Source organism: Mercenaria mercenaria, chromosome 3 (genome assembly GCF_021730395.1).
Source record: "Mercenaria mercenaria strain notata chromosome 3, MADL_Memer_1, whole genome shotgun sequence".
NCBI classification, from domain to species: Eukaryota; Metazoa; Mollusca; class Bivalvia; order Venerida; family Veneridae; genus Mercenaria; species Mercenaria mercenaria.
The window spans coordinates 89,317,292-89,331,964 of record NC_069363.1 but is presented as its reverse complement, the minus strand read 5'-3'; the positions used below and the strand labels follow the sequence as shown (position 1 = coordinate 89,331,964).

General features: G+C 34.5%; 1 protein-coding gene across 5 annotated transcripts in view; it reads right to left on the bottom strand.

Moving 5' to 3' along the window:
- Positions 1 to 14,673, bottom strand: part of LOC123524117 (heparan sulfate glucosamine 3-O-sulfotransferase 5-like) — a 257,617-nt gene that overhangs the window by 65,951 nt on the left and 176,993 nt on the right. Inside the window, exon 1 of one of the 5 annotated variants that reach the window (XM_045302059.2) lies at positions 13,495 to 14,519. The exons of the other annotated variants lie outside the window; for them this stretch is intronic. The gene's annotated coding sequence lies outside the window, so the exon portion shown is untranslated. Of the gene's footprint in view, positions 1 to 13,494; positions 14,520 to 14,673 lie in introns of those variants that run through there. 5 annotated transcript variants of the gene reach the window in all.

The following is a 14,673-nucleotide window of genomic DNA, read 5'->3' as shown; positions in this document are numbered from 1 at the left end:
AAACCTGTCATTTTAAGCGGCAAGTTATGCAAATAGCGACATAAAAATCACAGGGCCTCTCATCCTTGAATATCCTTACTTTTGTATGTGCTGCATACAATGCAAAAATATATGGTATGCACTGGATGTAAAAGCTAACACCTGAAGAATCTATCCAGCCGACTGATGATTCAAACCTAACTACCCACTTCATATCTGAAACCCAGAATGACATTTTTTTATCATTAGCACTTGGTCGTATTTTTTCAAAACAACAATGTTAAAACAAGAATCCTGTAAAAAAAGAATTTCCTAATGAAAGGTAAACATGAATGTGTTGTAAAATTCAAAGTCATTCTTCGAACAGGTAAAATAGACAATTTACATTGAAAACTGGAGATTTAGGAAGTGTGTAAAATTTTGAAATGAAAGGAAAGCAGAAAAAAACAAGAGCTATCTCCATAGGATGACACATGCCCCCGATGGCACTTTAAATGAATAGTTATGGCCGATGTTCGAGTTTAGGACCTTTGACCTACGGAGCTGGGTCTTGCGCGCGACACATCGTCTTACTGTGTCACACATTTATGCGTAGTTAGTTTAAAATCCATGCATGAATGACAAAGATATGGACCAGACACGCCCATCAATGCACTATCATGAAAAAAGACCTTTAACATCTAAGTGTGACCTTGACCTTTGAGCTACGGACCTGGGTCTTGCGCATGACACGTCGTCTTACTGTGGTACACATTCATGCCAAGTTATTTGAAAATCCATCCATCGATGACAAAGATATGGACCGGACACGCCCATCAATGCACTATCCCTTAATGTCTAAGTGTGACCTTGACCTTTGACCTACGGAGCTGGGTCTTGCATGCGACACATCGTCTTACTGTGGTACACATTCATGCCAAGTTATTTGAAAATCCATCCATCGATGACAAAGATATGGACCGGACACACCCATCAATGCACTATCCCTTAATGTCTAAGTGTGACCTTGACCTTTGAGGTACGGACCTGGGTCTTGCGCGTGACACGTCGTCTTACTGTGGTACACATTCATGCCAAGTTATTTGAAAATCCATCCATCGATGACAAAGATATGGACCGGACACGCCCATCAATGCAATAACCTTTAATGTCTAAGTGTGACCTTGATCTTTGAGCTACTGACCTGGGTCTTGCGCGCGACACGTCGTCTTACTGTGGTACACATTCATGCCAAGTTATTTGAAAATCCATCCATCGATGACAAAGATATGGACCGGACACGAAAAATGCGGACAGACCGACAGACAGACGGTTCAAAAACTATATGCCTCCCTTCGGGGGCATAAAAATACAGAAAAGATAATACAATGTGTAATTAAGCAAATCAGGGAATTGACTGTTTCTGAGACAGTCTGTTTGATTAATGAATTGTTGGTTAAAGCCCTAGCATCTTCAGTTCTATCCTATAAGCTATATTTGGGCGAGATTTTATGATTGGGATTAACTAAAAGGCAGACAAAACCATCATTTTGTTTTAGGTAAAACAATAAAGCTGATGATATTCGTTTATAAGACATGCAAATGATTTATATCTAGTAATGGGTGCAGTGACCTTGTGGTTAAAGTGACAGCCGTTCAACCCGGAGGGTGACACGGCCACTGCATTCTCATACGACAACAGTACTTGATTTACTAGGAAGCAAACTTGGGAGTGGTCCAATTAAATAATCTTGAAGCTTCATCAAAATCAAGCTTTAAATTTTTAAATGAATTAGTATAAACTAAGATCATAAGCAGAGGGGTACAAAATCTTCAAAGAAATTATTTCATTATTCTATTCTTGCAATTAACAAGAGCTGTCTCCGTAGGATGACACATGCCCCCGATGGCACTTTGAATGAATAGTTATGGCCGATGTTAGAGTTTAGGACCTTTGACCTACGGACCTGGGTCTTGCGCGCGACACATCGTCTTACTGTGTCACACATTCATACATAGTTATTTTAAAATCCATGCATGAATGACAAAGATATGGACCGGACATGCCTATCAATGCACTATCATGAAAAATGATCTTTAACGTCTAAGTGTGACCTTGACCTTTGAGCTACGGACCTGGGTCTTGTGTGTGACACGTCGTCTTATTGTGGTACACATTCATGCCAAGTTATTTGAAAATCCATCCATCGATGACAAAGATATGGACCGGACACGCCCATCAATGCACTATCCTTTAACGTCTAAGTGTGACCTTGACCTTTGAGCTACGGACCTGGGTCTTGCGCACTGCACGTCATCTTACTGTGGTACACATTCATGCCAAGTTATTTGAAAATCCATCCATCGATGACAAAGATATGGACCGGACACGCCCATCAATGCACTATCCTTTAACGTCTAAGTGTGACCTTGACCTTTGAGCTACGGACCTGGGTCTTGCGCACTGCACGTTGTCTTACTGTGGTACACATTCATGCCAAGTTATTTGAAAATCCATCCATCGATGACAAAGATATGGACCGGACACGCCCATCAATGCACTATCCTTTAACGTCTAAGTGTGACCTTGACCTTTGAGCTACGGACCTGGGTCTTGCGCACTGCACGTCGTCTTACTGTGGTACACATTCATGCCAAGTTATTTGAAAATCCATCCATCGATGACAAAGATATGGACCGGACACGAAAATTGCGGACAGACCGACAGACTGACAGACCGACAGACCGACAGACCGACAGACAGACAGACGGTTCAAAAACTATATGCCTCCCTTCGGGGGCATAAAAAGTGTATTCATTACACATATCAGAAAGTCATGCAGGCATGTCAGACTGAAGTCCCCAGCTTGGACTCCCTTGCCAATCTGTTGCCTTATTTTCACAACGCTGTATTAAGAAATATTTTTTGGCAAAATTGCAGATTTTAGTGTCATTAGGTATATCTCTATGACCTCTGTATGATGGTGAATTTGTGGCCTTGTAGAACTAACATAAACAGACTAAATTTTAGTTCAACAGGATGGACTCAAATCTTTAAACATTGTTTCCCAAAACTATCAAAAAGCTAAGTTTAATGGCATGGAGGAAATAAAGCGACGATTTACTGATTTGTCGATTCATGCTTTGCTTTCAATGTCTTTGTCAAGTTCTTTCAATTATTTTGACAATTAGCTTTTAATACTGCTTTTCATTTCAGTATTAGTGGCATTTCTCATGTCAGATGCATTCTGTTTCACCTGAACAGTACATACTAGTACATTATAAAGTTGTAAGTATACAAAAATGAAAATTATACGTGACTTGTACTAGTGTAATATAACAAACTGTGTATCTGTCATATATTAACCCTTATAGCCTGCTGGCAGCAAGTGATTCTGCCTTTGCGACCAGTGCAGACCAAGATCAGCCTGCACATCCGTGCCGTCTGATCATGGTCCGCACTGTTCGCCATTCAGTCAGTATCTTTTTGGTATGCACCCCTTTTTACAGTTAATGGTACTGTCCAAATTGAAAGATGGACGAGTTCATTATAGAAATTTAGCAAGGTAAAGGTTAAACAGGTTTATGATTTATGATGTTTGGCACAATGAGTGATATACATGTATTGTATTCTGCCGCATCTGGAAAAAAAAACAACATGATTTATAGAAATCATTATATTCTGCACAAGTTTTCCTTGTATATTATCAGATATGATTTTTTTGAGTATTTGTCATCATATGTGCCAGCAAATGCAACAATGTGTGATTTGAAAAAAAGATAAGAAAAACACCCTGGTGAAATATTCATCATCAGCTACTTTATCTTGAAATATTTTGTCTGGAAATAAAAATATACATTAGAAAATTTATGTTTGTACTTTAAGAAATTGCATCAACTCTCTTGCTTCACTACTCGAGCATAGCAGTTCTGCAGAAATTCCCTTAAGACAAATTCTTCAAAATTTGAAAACAAAAACTAATCAACTCTTCCCCTTCAATACATAATTGTCTGCTTTAAGAATCACTATATACAGGACAAATACTGAACTAATTTTCCAAAGAGGGTTTTTTTCTATAAACCATGTCCTATTTTGCTCCTTTGTTAAAAATTCAGTTGAAATTTAAGACATAGCTGGATCTCAACATTGGAAACATACCTTTCCGTGAGCTGAATGTATCTACAAAACTCAAGGACATCTAATGAATATATGAGCCGTGCCATGGGAAAACCAACATAGTGGGTTTGCGACCAGCATGGATCCAGACCAGCCTGCGCATCCGCGCAGTCTGGCCAGGATCCATGCTGTTCGCTTTCAAAGCCTATTGCAATTAAAGAAACCTTTAGCGAACAGCATGGATCCTGACCAGACTGCGCGGATGCGCAGGCTGGTCTGGATCCATGCTGGTCGCAAACCCACTATGTTGGTTTTCTCATGGCGCGGCTCATATTAGAACTATTGCCAGCAAAACTAATACTTCATGTTACTAATCAACTACTGTTGCCAATGTTGGATAAAGACAGCATACAATATTTTGCTCAGTCTCGACCATTGAAGGATTTTATAGACAACAATTCAAAAGCTTTTCTTTGATTACGAATACAGATGATAAATCATTTAGTGTACTACACCCTACAGTAACTTGTGATCATCAAGAAGTATAACAAAAGTAGAGTGATGGTTCTTGTAGGTTGTTTCATGTGTAAATAATCGGAGATAATGCATGCTATGTACCCTCTAAAATTGCCTTTATCATTGCATGAACCTTTTCCTAGTTTAAGAGCTGGTGTAAAGAGTAAATAAAGGGAGGTAATTCAAATGAAAGCAAGGCAGAGTTATTGTGCTTGTACACTTCACTTTCTCTTAGTATTCTCTATCTTTGTATGCAGTTTGAATAAAATATCCCTTTAATTTAGGTTTTGTGCCTCACACAAGTATATTTCTATAACAAAGGGAGAATATTAAGAAATTAAGCAATTTAGCTCAATACGGTAATTGTACAGTATATTTTCTCTTAAAATTGCTTGTCAATGTGTGAATTTTTAATAAAATTCCATTAAAAGTTTTTGAGTTATGCTCCTGACAAAAGTTCTGAGTAAATCAACAAAATAAAGGGAGATATACAGTCCAACCTGCATTAACAGTCACACAGCTTTGTAGTTAAAAATCGTAAGAATGCTAGGTAGAGTTATAGTTCTTGTATAGTGTAACCTCTGTCATTGTGTGAAGTTACACAATATTCCATTGATAGTTACTGAGTTATGTTCCAAACTTTTAATTGTTACCAATATTTAACAAATAGAGAAATAACTCAAAAAGTTAGCAATTATGACTGTGTAATCGGTTCTCGTACAATGCATTTCCTCTTATGGTCACTGTCATTCTGTGAAGTGTTATGTGTTACAAGTAAATTAAGAAAAGGGAGCTAATTCAAACAGTAATCTAAGCTGATTTATGTCCCTTGTACAATATGCTTCATCTCACTGACTTCAAATTTAATAAAAACCTTCAATAGATTTGGAGTTTAACTCCAAACTAAAAGTGTTACAAATGCATGCCATTGGACAGTCACACAGACAGATGAACAGACAGAAAGACACACAGACAGAGACAATTATCATGTCCCCTCCTTGGAATAAAAATGCTGTTGAAGAACGGCATGTCTTGAATATAAATTATATTTCATGCACATTTTCTGTTTTATTGGTAAAAAAAATTAAAGCAATATCCTCTAAAATGTTATAAATTTCTATTTTGATATCATGTGATTCTGGTGAAAGCAATAAATTGCTCTCCTTATTAATTTCAACACAATAGGAAACTGGGCCCAAGGGGGTTGAATTTGAAAGCAGATTTTCTGCATAAACAAGATTAATGTTCTACCATATTTTGCTGACTGCAGCTGCTTGATTGTAATTGATTTTAACAAAATTTCAAAATGATGTTGAACATTATTTCTGCAATAGGGAATTATTTCCCCCTGCAGCAGATTTGGAAATATCTGAGACACTTTAAATATGTGATGGACTCGTAATGACATTCGGAATTTTACCTTTCTCCTTATAATGTGAATTCAGCATTCTACATTTTCATATAGAGAGTAATATGTAATTATACAGACATTGCCGCTCCATTACCTTAATATTGTACTCACATTATTTAGAAGTAGCACTTCGTATTAGTAAATATCATTAAAAGATAATAAAACTAAAGTGAATATTTTTTAGTTTCCAGTATTTTCACTTATCATGCTGTCTTAAAAGTGTCATGCTGTCTTAAAAGTGTCTATCTTGTAAAGCTTTGATTTTTTTAACAGCTGTCATTTTCATTTCTTTCCAGGATTTTCCTAGTATAAATTACTAAAATTACGTATATATTTTATGAATTTCAAAGGCCTTTTTATTACATTTAGCCTGCTGACGGCAAGTGAGTCTGCCTGTGCGACCAGTTTCTGACAAAGATGAGCCTGCACATCCATGCAGGCTGATCATGATCCGCACTGTTTGTTATTCAGTCAGTAAATCTTAGTGAGCACCCTTTCAATAATAAATGGTACTGCCCAAATTGAATGATAGATCAGTTCGTTTTAGAAATTTAGCAGGATAAAGTTTAAACATGATGATTTTATTAACAGTTCAACATTTCTTTACTCTTTATTCTCTCCGCTGGCAAATTTTTTGCAAAATCATTCAGGATGAAACCATGAAAGAAAACTAACAGAAATAAATGAATGTATGAAGGGAAAAAATTCAGAAGAAATAGGATAAAAGTTTCTACTGAATTTTTATAAATTTATTAGGAAATCATATTCCTTCATCTTCATAGTGAATCAAATATCATAAAGAGGCAATTCCGTGTCTTAAATTAGAAATAAAAAAATATGGGTGGCCAGCAATAATGTTTAATTTGTAACATAAAACATCATTTCATAACTTAATTATGCCAAAACATGCACAAATATATTAAATTTCCACAGCCGTTAAACTTGTTTGTTTGCTTAAATGAATGGCTACAAATTAGTGGTATTCTGTTGCATATCAAGTTGAATAAATTAATCTGAAGTTTCTATGCATAGTTTTAATGGGTTTTAAATTAATATTATTTAGTGATGAATGGTTTTGAAATTCAGGTGCAGGGAATATATTATATAGTAATCATAAAAAAAAACACATTTCTCTTTATTATATATATTCCTTAACCTTTAGCCTGTTGACAAGTGGTTTTGCCTTTGCGACCAGTGCAGACCAAGATCAGACTGCTAATCTGTATTTTCACTTTCAAGGATGTTGAACTCAAAACTTGGTCGCTTTGCCTGTGAGAAAAAAACATTTGCATACTACATATATATATACTTAATGAATAATCTATCTCATTAGGCATCACTGAATGACTATCTGATTATCACCTACTTCGACAGGAAGTTCAATTTTACTAGTTTTTTTATCATTAAAATCAACAGAAAAAGATATAAATTGCACTAAAGTACATTACTTAACAAAATTTTATCTTCACAGAAAAATATTTTCAAACTTGACAAAAATTCAGATTCTGCCAATCTGGCAATCTAAACATAAATTCCCCAGGACCTGATGCTAAAACAGATCACTGAAAAAAACACAAACTCTGAAAAACAATTATCTTTCAACCATCATTCTGGTTAGCTGGCTGAAGATAACTTTCAACAGACTGAATATAGATTTTAAATGTATGTTATAACAACTGGGAACCCAGAAATCCATTTTATCAGAGGGCTTTTAATCTCCAAGAGTAAAGATCATAAAACAGAATGGTTCAATTTATTGAGAAAACATAGGCATGTGGCATGGTATGGTATGGTATGGTATGGTAATTGGTATGGTTTGGTATGGTATGGTAATTGGTATGGCATTGGCATGGCATGGCATGGCATGGCATTGCATGGAATGGTATGGCATGGTTTGTTATGGTATGGTATGGTATAGTCTAATCAGTCTTCAGAAAAATATTTTCACTTTTTGCAGAAAATAAGAGCCATAATATTGTGTGAAGAATGTAAAAAAAAATTAAATCGCAAACAAGGATCACATGCTTTAAATTCAGAAAATAATTATATTCTAATATAAAATCTGTGTACAGAATTCATCACAGGAGAAAGATATCCAGGACATTAATGAATTATTTCATAATTAAGTGGCATGACTAAGCATTAAATTGCAAAAAGACATCATGCCCTATGATAATTAAACATTAGCACTTGAATGGAAATTATTTCTAGATAGGCTGTTTATGATTCTACACATCTGCACCCAATAGATAATTTCTTCATCTTAATTTTTATGACTTATTTTTTAAATTTTTACAGCAGTAAACTTGTGATTTATTATCATAATGGTAAAATAAATGTTTATAAATGCTGTACAAAAATGCAACATAAAAAAAATCATAGGAAAAAAATTCTACCTCATTTTCAGTAAAAACAAAAACTAATCAACTCTTCCCCTTCAATACATAATTGTCTGCCTTAAGAATCAATGTATACAGGACAAATACTGAACTAATTTTCCAAAGACGGTTTTTTCTAACCATGTCCTATTTTGCTCCTTTGTTAATTTCTTTTTTTTAAAAAATCATTTGAAATTTAATTCATAGCTGGATCTCAACATTGGAAACATACCTTTCAGTGAGTCTGTTGAGCACCAGACAGTGCTATCCACATATGTAAAGAGAATGCTGATAGCCCCTTCTTGCGCTCAACAAATTTAATTTAATTTGCAATGATTTCATATACAGTCAAGCTTTGTTCGCTCAAACTAAAATAATTAGAATGTACACCAACATTTGCTTGTCCTCCTCATCAAGTCTCGCCAAAACCCCTATGTTGCATATTGTTTCGGTTGCTCTCACTGTCGACTACTCGTAAAAAACATTGCCGGTCCAGTCGAGTTTGACCGAATAAAGTTCGACTATATACAGTGAAACATCACTGAAGCACGGATGGCTCTAGTTTACTTAGGGCTGATTTGAGCAATTTGTCTGACCCCAAAGCCACAGCCACTTTCTTAAGTCCCTTTGTTTACAAGGGAGTCATTTGCACAGTCCTGTTAGCAGGTTGGACTACAATGCCAGCAGTCCTGGTTCGATTCTTGATCATGACTTATATCCTGACTAGGTGATATACTTAAATTGGTACTGTTTCTCAGCAGTATCGGCCTAGACTGGATGCTGGAGAGGTAAATATGACTCCTGCCTTGGGCTCAGCTGGAAATAAGTTGTTCCATCCATTCCAGGTGGGGACTTTCCTCGACTACCCATGTTAAGCAAGAAACTATATCTTTTTTAATTAATTTGTTTGGATCACGAGGAACCCTTGACAACTTGTACATTTTGCTTTTCCCATTTAGACTTCCAACTGAAACATTTTTTAATGTACTCTGAAATATCAGTAATATTCAGTAATATTCCAACCTTATCCTTTTCAGTGGAAATAGATATTTTGCGATTACACCCGGCTAATGCACTTCAGAAACCTATTTCTTTGCTTTTAATTCAGTTAAACTTTGTTTGCTTGAACTTGACGGGCCAGGTAAAATCTGTTCTACTAATACAGTTTAAGCCAATGAACAAAATACATTATACAGGGACTTTGCTGGGCTGAATGAAGGGCGGTGTCGGAATTGAACAACGTTTGACTGTACCATTTATTATTCAAGGGGGTGTTAACTTACAATTAACTGACTGAATAGATAACAGTGAGACCAAGATATCCTGCACTGGTCACAAAGGCAGAATCACTTGCTACCAACTGGCAAAAGAAAAGATCGCAGTTGTTAAATTATTTCTACTGTATACTTGCAATTGTGATGATACTGACAAAACAATTTATTTTCTAAATTTAAAATGATGAATGAGGTATTATGTACGCTAATCCGTTTGCACCTTAAAAACGCTCACCGCTTGTCTCTAAATGTCAGTACAATAAGCATTAAATTTAATTGTCCAAAACGAAAAAGCAAAGCGCTTGTTCAAAATTACCATAAACATGCCTGCCTATTTACAATAAAAACAGCTTCTGTTATTTAATGAAAGCAATTACAACGCCTTGGTCATGTTTCCATGTCACACGGGTTATTAACTACAGTTGCCAAGAAGAACGATCTGCTAATAACTTATACCTGTCCCCGTAAATCATTCTCCTTTACATTTTTTTCATTAAATTATATGACACAATATTTAGTGCAATTGCTCCTCTTCATTTTCTTTCTTCATTCTTTATAAATCCTGTTTTTATTCTGGTTTTAACAACTTTCTATAACAGTCTCCCCTTATTTAATACAGTAAAAAGACTAGTGCATTTTGTGATATTTCCCTTCTTATGAGTGTTATCAGATTCAATTTATAAAACTGCATTTGGAAGCCATGGAGTCTCAGAATACAATTCAAGATGTTCCACTGGGTCTGTATGTAAATCATCCACACAGACCTAAACTTCAATTTTAAGTTTTCATCTAAACCCCTTCCAGTAATGGCATTATATGTAACCTTTCATTGTTTTAGAAAATTTTCTGGCTGAAAGGTTCATATTTATTGAATGTTTTTGCTTATAATGTGGTTGCACCATATTTTTTTTTTATGAACATGAAATATATAAATTTTCTTGTTCATTCCTATTTTGTGCAATTATTTTCTTCAATTAGAAAAATTAGATTTTATTACCTCCCTTTATGGTTATAACTGTATAAGTTCACGTGCAGTGTTGAAATTAGTGCTTTTTTAACCATGTTATTATGTTTACAAAGAAGTTTGTAACAAGTAGTTGTTTAAAGAATGAAGAATGATGGAGAAAGATAGGGGGAAAATAATGCCAAATCCTCCATGTATACTTTTACATCCCAAACTGAGCATTGGCTCAGATGAACTTCAAAGATTAAACTATAATTTTCAATATTAATCTATTTCACTGGCAACATTTTTTACAAGTCATGAACACGATCAAGTTTCTAACTATAATATCTACCTTTTTACATGTATACAGGTGTTCAACTTCCTGTGTAATGTCTGGGATGACCTGAACTTGCTATAACTTTACAGAACAAGAGGGCCATGATGGCCCTATATCGCTCACCTGTTATCATTGCACTTGAGGATAAGAAGGTCCTCAGAAAAAATATCTAAGTCCAAAGGACAGGAATAACAAAGGGAAGAAATTTAACCAAAAAGAAAAAAAAAATCTTACAAGGTATAGATATGTCAAAATACACCTAAAAATTGGGAGGTACCATCTATGTTGTACCACAGAAAAGTGGTCCCGTTTTTTCCGTACGGCCAATAATAAAAAAGTTATTAAAATAAGCTATTTATATAAACGTAAAAGGGACGTAATTAAAAAAAAAATACATATTGTAAGTGAACAAAAGAAGGATCTGCCAAATAAATCTGTTTAACATGTATTTGGGCAGCTGTATTGAGCTAACAAAAAAATTTAAAGCCTGTATTTGTAACAGACTATAATGAAACATTACAGTTGCCTGCAGTTTGATCTCAAGAACAGGTAAATATTCACAGCAACAATATGAAAGATGACAACTAATAAATATGAAGTCATTCAACTTCAACATCTGATTCAAATTGGGCAGAAATACATGTCTCTCCTGGCACAGAATCCAGGAATACTAACGTTAACAAGACTGCCATTAAATAACTGGAACACTAAACATCATTAATCCCTCATGGCTTAACACAAACAAACACTCAGATAAAGATCATAGGCTAATGCCATCTACATAAATATGAAAGTCTTCAAAATATATCCTTTGCCGAGATGAAATTGAAAAATTAGCTAAAATTTCCCAAAAATGGCAACAACACATGAAAGCCTTTTCAAATCTAATTAAGATAAACCAGCATGTTCCCTCAGTGTAAGTAAACATACTTAAGACACACTCCCTTACCCTGCTAAATTTCTATAATGAACTTGTCCATCTTTCATTTTGGACAGTTCCATTAACTGTTAAAAGGGGTGCTTTAACCAAAAAGATACTGACTGAATGGTGAATAATGCAGATCTAGACACACTATAATACCTAAATTCAGTGGACAGGTGTGTCTTTGTAACTGACATTGGAAAATAATGGGGTCATGTCAATTAAACAGATGTTTTTATTATTCTACACCCTGAAAGAAAGAAATATATGTCAAGATTCTAAAACCAACATATTATTTTTTTCTTCACACTCTGATAATGATTTTAACCATCTATCACATGAATGGAAATAAAATGCCCAGTAAAATATTATTTGATACTTCGCAAAAGAAGAAAATAAACCACAGCTCTTCAACTGGGAGGTAAAAATATGTCAATAACTAACAAAATGGAGAATGAAAGAATTTCAGAAAGGAAAAGGATATAACTACTTCTGCACTGGAATGCATTTGCCAAATGATTTGGCCTGTTAATTAACTGAAGGTGAAGGTAATTAAGATAACAAAAGATAATTAAACTGCCATTGTGGCTTTATACAATAAAACATACAATAAAATACAGGATGGGAGTATGCTTGGTAAAAGGAAGCTTCCTCAAGCTAAAAAATGTCCTGATATAATTCAAGCGTTTTTGCTGTATGATGCAAATGCTATCTAACTGCAAATTATTCCTTTCAACAGAATGTGTTTACTGACAGAATGTGCATGTTTACTTGATCACGGCCATTTTGCGTGCATGTCCACCTTAATTGATGTTTACTCAAACAGATGTCACCTGAAGCATAACATTTATAACACTAGCAACAGTTTATTTTTATAACATATTTTCAAGCATGAAAGCCAATATAATTTGTCATGCAATGTCTGACTGCATTGCATGTTGCATTTCTCTATGAATGTCTACTGATGACTCAATCATCATGTTTTGTTTTTGTTTTTTGGTTTCTGATTTCTGTCTATGAATAATGTATAAAGCAGTCATTACAGTGGAGGATGTTTTTTCTCTTTTTTCTGTCTTCAATGAAACATTAAAAATCAACTCCCTGCCAATTCTGTATCTACACAAAAATGCAGCCAACAGGGGTATTTCTAAATAATCTAATACTGTATGATCAAAAAATTTACTGAATTTAAATAGTAACTGCAAGTTACTAAACACAAAATTTTCTTCAGAGAAAATACCCATACATTACGTTAACTGACTCGGGAGCAACACACTAAATTCAAATATTTTACCTCATAAACACAATCTGAATTTTCATTTAGCAAAATATTTTACAATATGGCAAAAAATGAAATATGAATTATTGCAAATTCATTTTTTGCTTCACGTTTTAAGAAACTGATCTGAAATATGTGAAGTGCGTCTTTGCTATCCCTAACGGCATCTCAAAATCAATTCCCTAAAAATACAAAATACGTCAGCAAAATTCACAGCAACAAAAAACTAATTTAAAAAGTCACCGCTTTTTTCAAAGAACTGCAAGCTCTTTTTCTGATGTATACTAACATTGAAGAGAAAATATAAAAACTATTAATACATAAATAACCACCATCAAAAATATAAAATATCTCACCTGCTTGGTATATTTCTAATAACCTAGAAATTAATATCCAATAATATACATAAATCCACAAACACTTTCCGCCACAACAAAGGCGCTAGAATGACTTTTTATTCTAAAGTATATCCTTTCAACATACAAACACAAAGTGAATCATCACCACAGGCAAAAAGGCTTATCAGCTCTATAAAACCAGAGCTAGACTGTTCATGGAGAAAAGTTTTCTCTAAGATTGTTCTTTCATACCGCTATCTGCTGTTTTACAGAAATTCCATACACTTGCAGAACAGCAGATTTCTGTTGGCAGCCGTTGTAAGATAAACACTTATATTTAGATCAGCTCTACAAATAATTTCTGTTTATAATCCATACAACAGATATTTGGGGGTGTTTATATTTCTGGAACTACACTGTGAGTTATAACTTATTTCAATAATCCAATACTAGTAATCCTGCCTAGAAATTAAAAATCCATATGTTCCCAGCAACACAGTGGAGTTAAGTGTCATTCTATACAAGCAAACAATTTATTTGCTGCACAAAAACAGAAAAAAATAACTGACCCTGAAACATGATGAGGAGAATCAACCGAGTTCAAAATATTTTAAGCATAACTAAGTTGAAATATTTTCGAAAAGTTGCAGATTTTTACCACGATCACTGTTAGCGAAAGGGAAAATTATTTCCAATATCCACAGTTAATTAAGCCTCACAGTTGTATCCTCGCAAAATATTACATTTCTGATTTAATTGTTTTGATATTTCACTGTCTCTTATTACGCCCTGCAGTAACTATCTCTTCTCACTATCATTTACTGTTATAGTGATTTTCATCAGGCCGCCTCCACCTATATATCTCCCATTTATTTAAAGAAATATCTTGACAGTTTAATTAATAAACGTTTATATTCCGGTTTAAACACTACCTGCTAAAGATGTCAAATTTCATGACCTACAACATTTTATTGTACTATAAATGCGATAAACTTTCTTTATTCAATAAATTTTCCTCTTTGATACCGTAGTATTATTGCTAACAATATCTACCGCAATATTATTACTTATAACTACCATTGCAACAGTTATGAATTGTAAAATCCAAGTTTTCAGTACACCTTTTAAACCATTCCCATATATTTCCCTTGTGGACATCAGGCTTCAAATTAATTACAGCCCAGCTTTATTCATGTC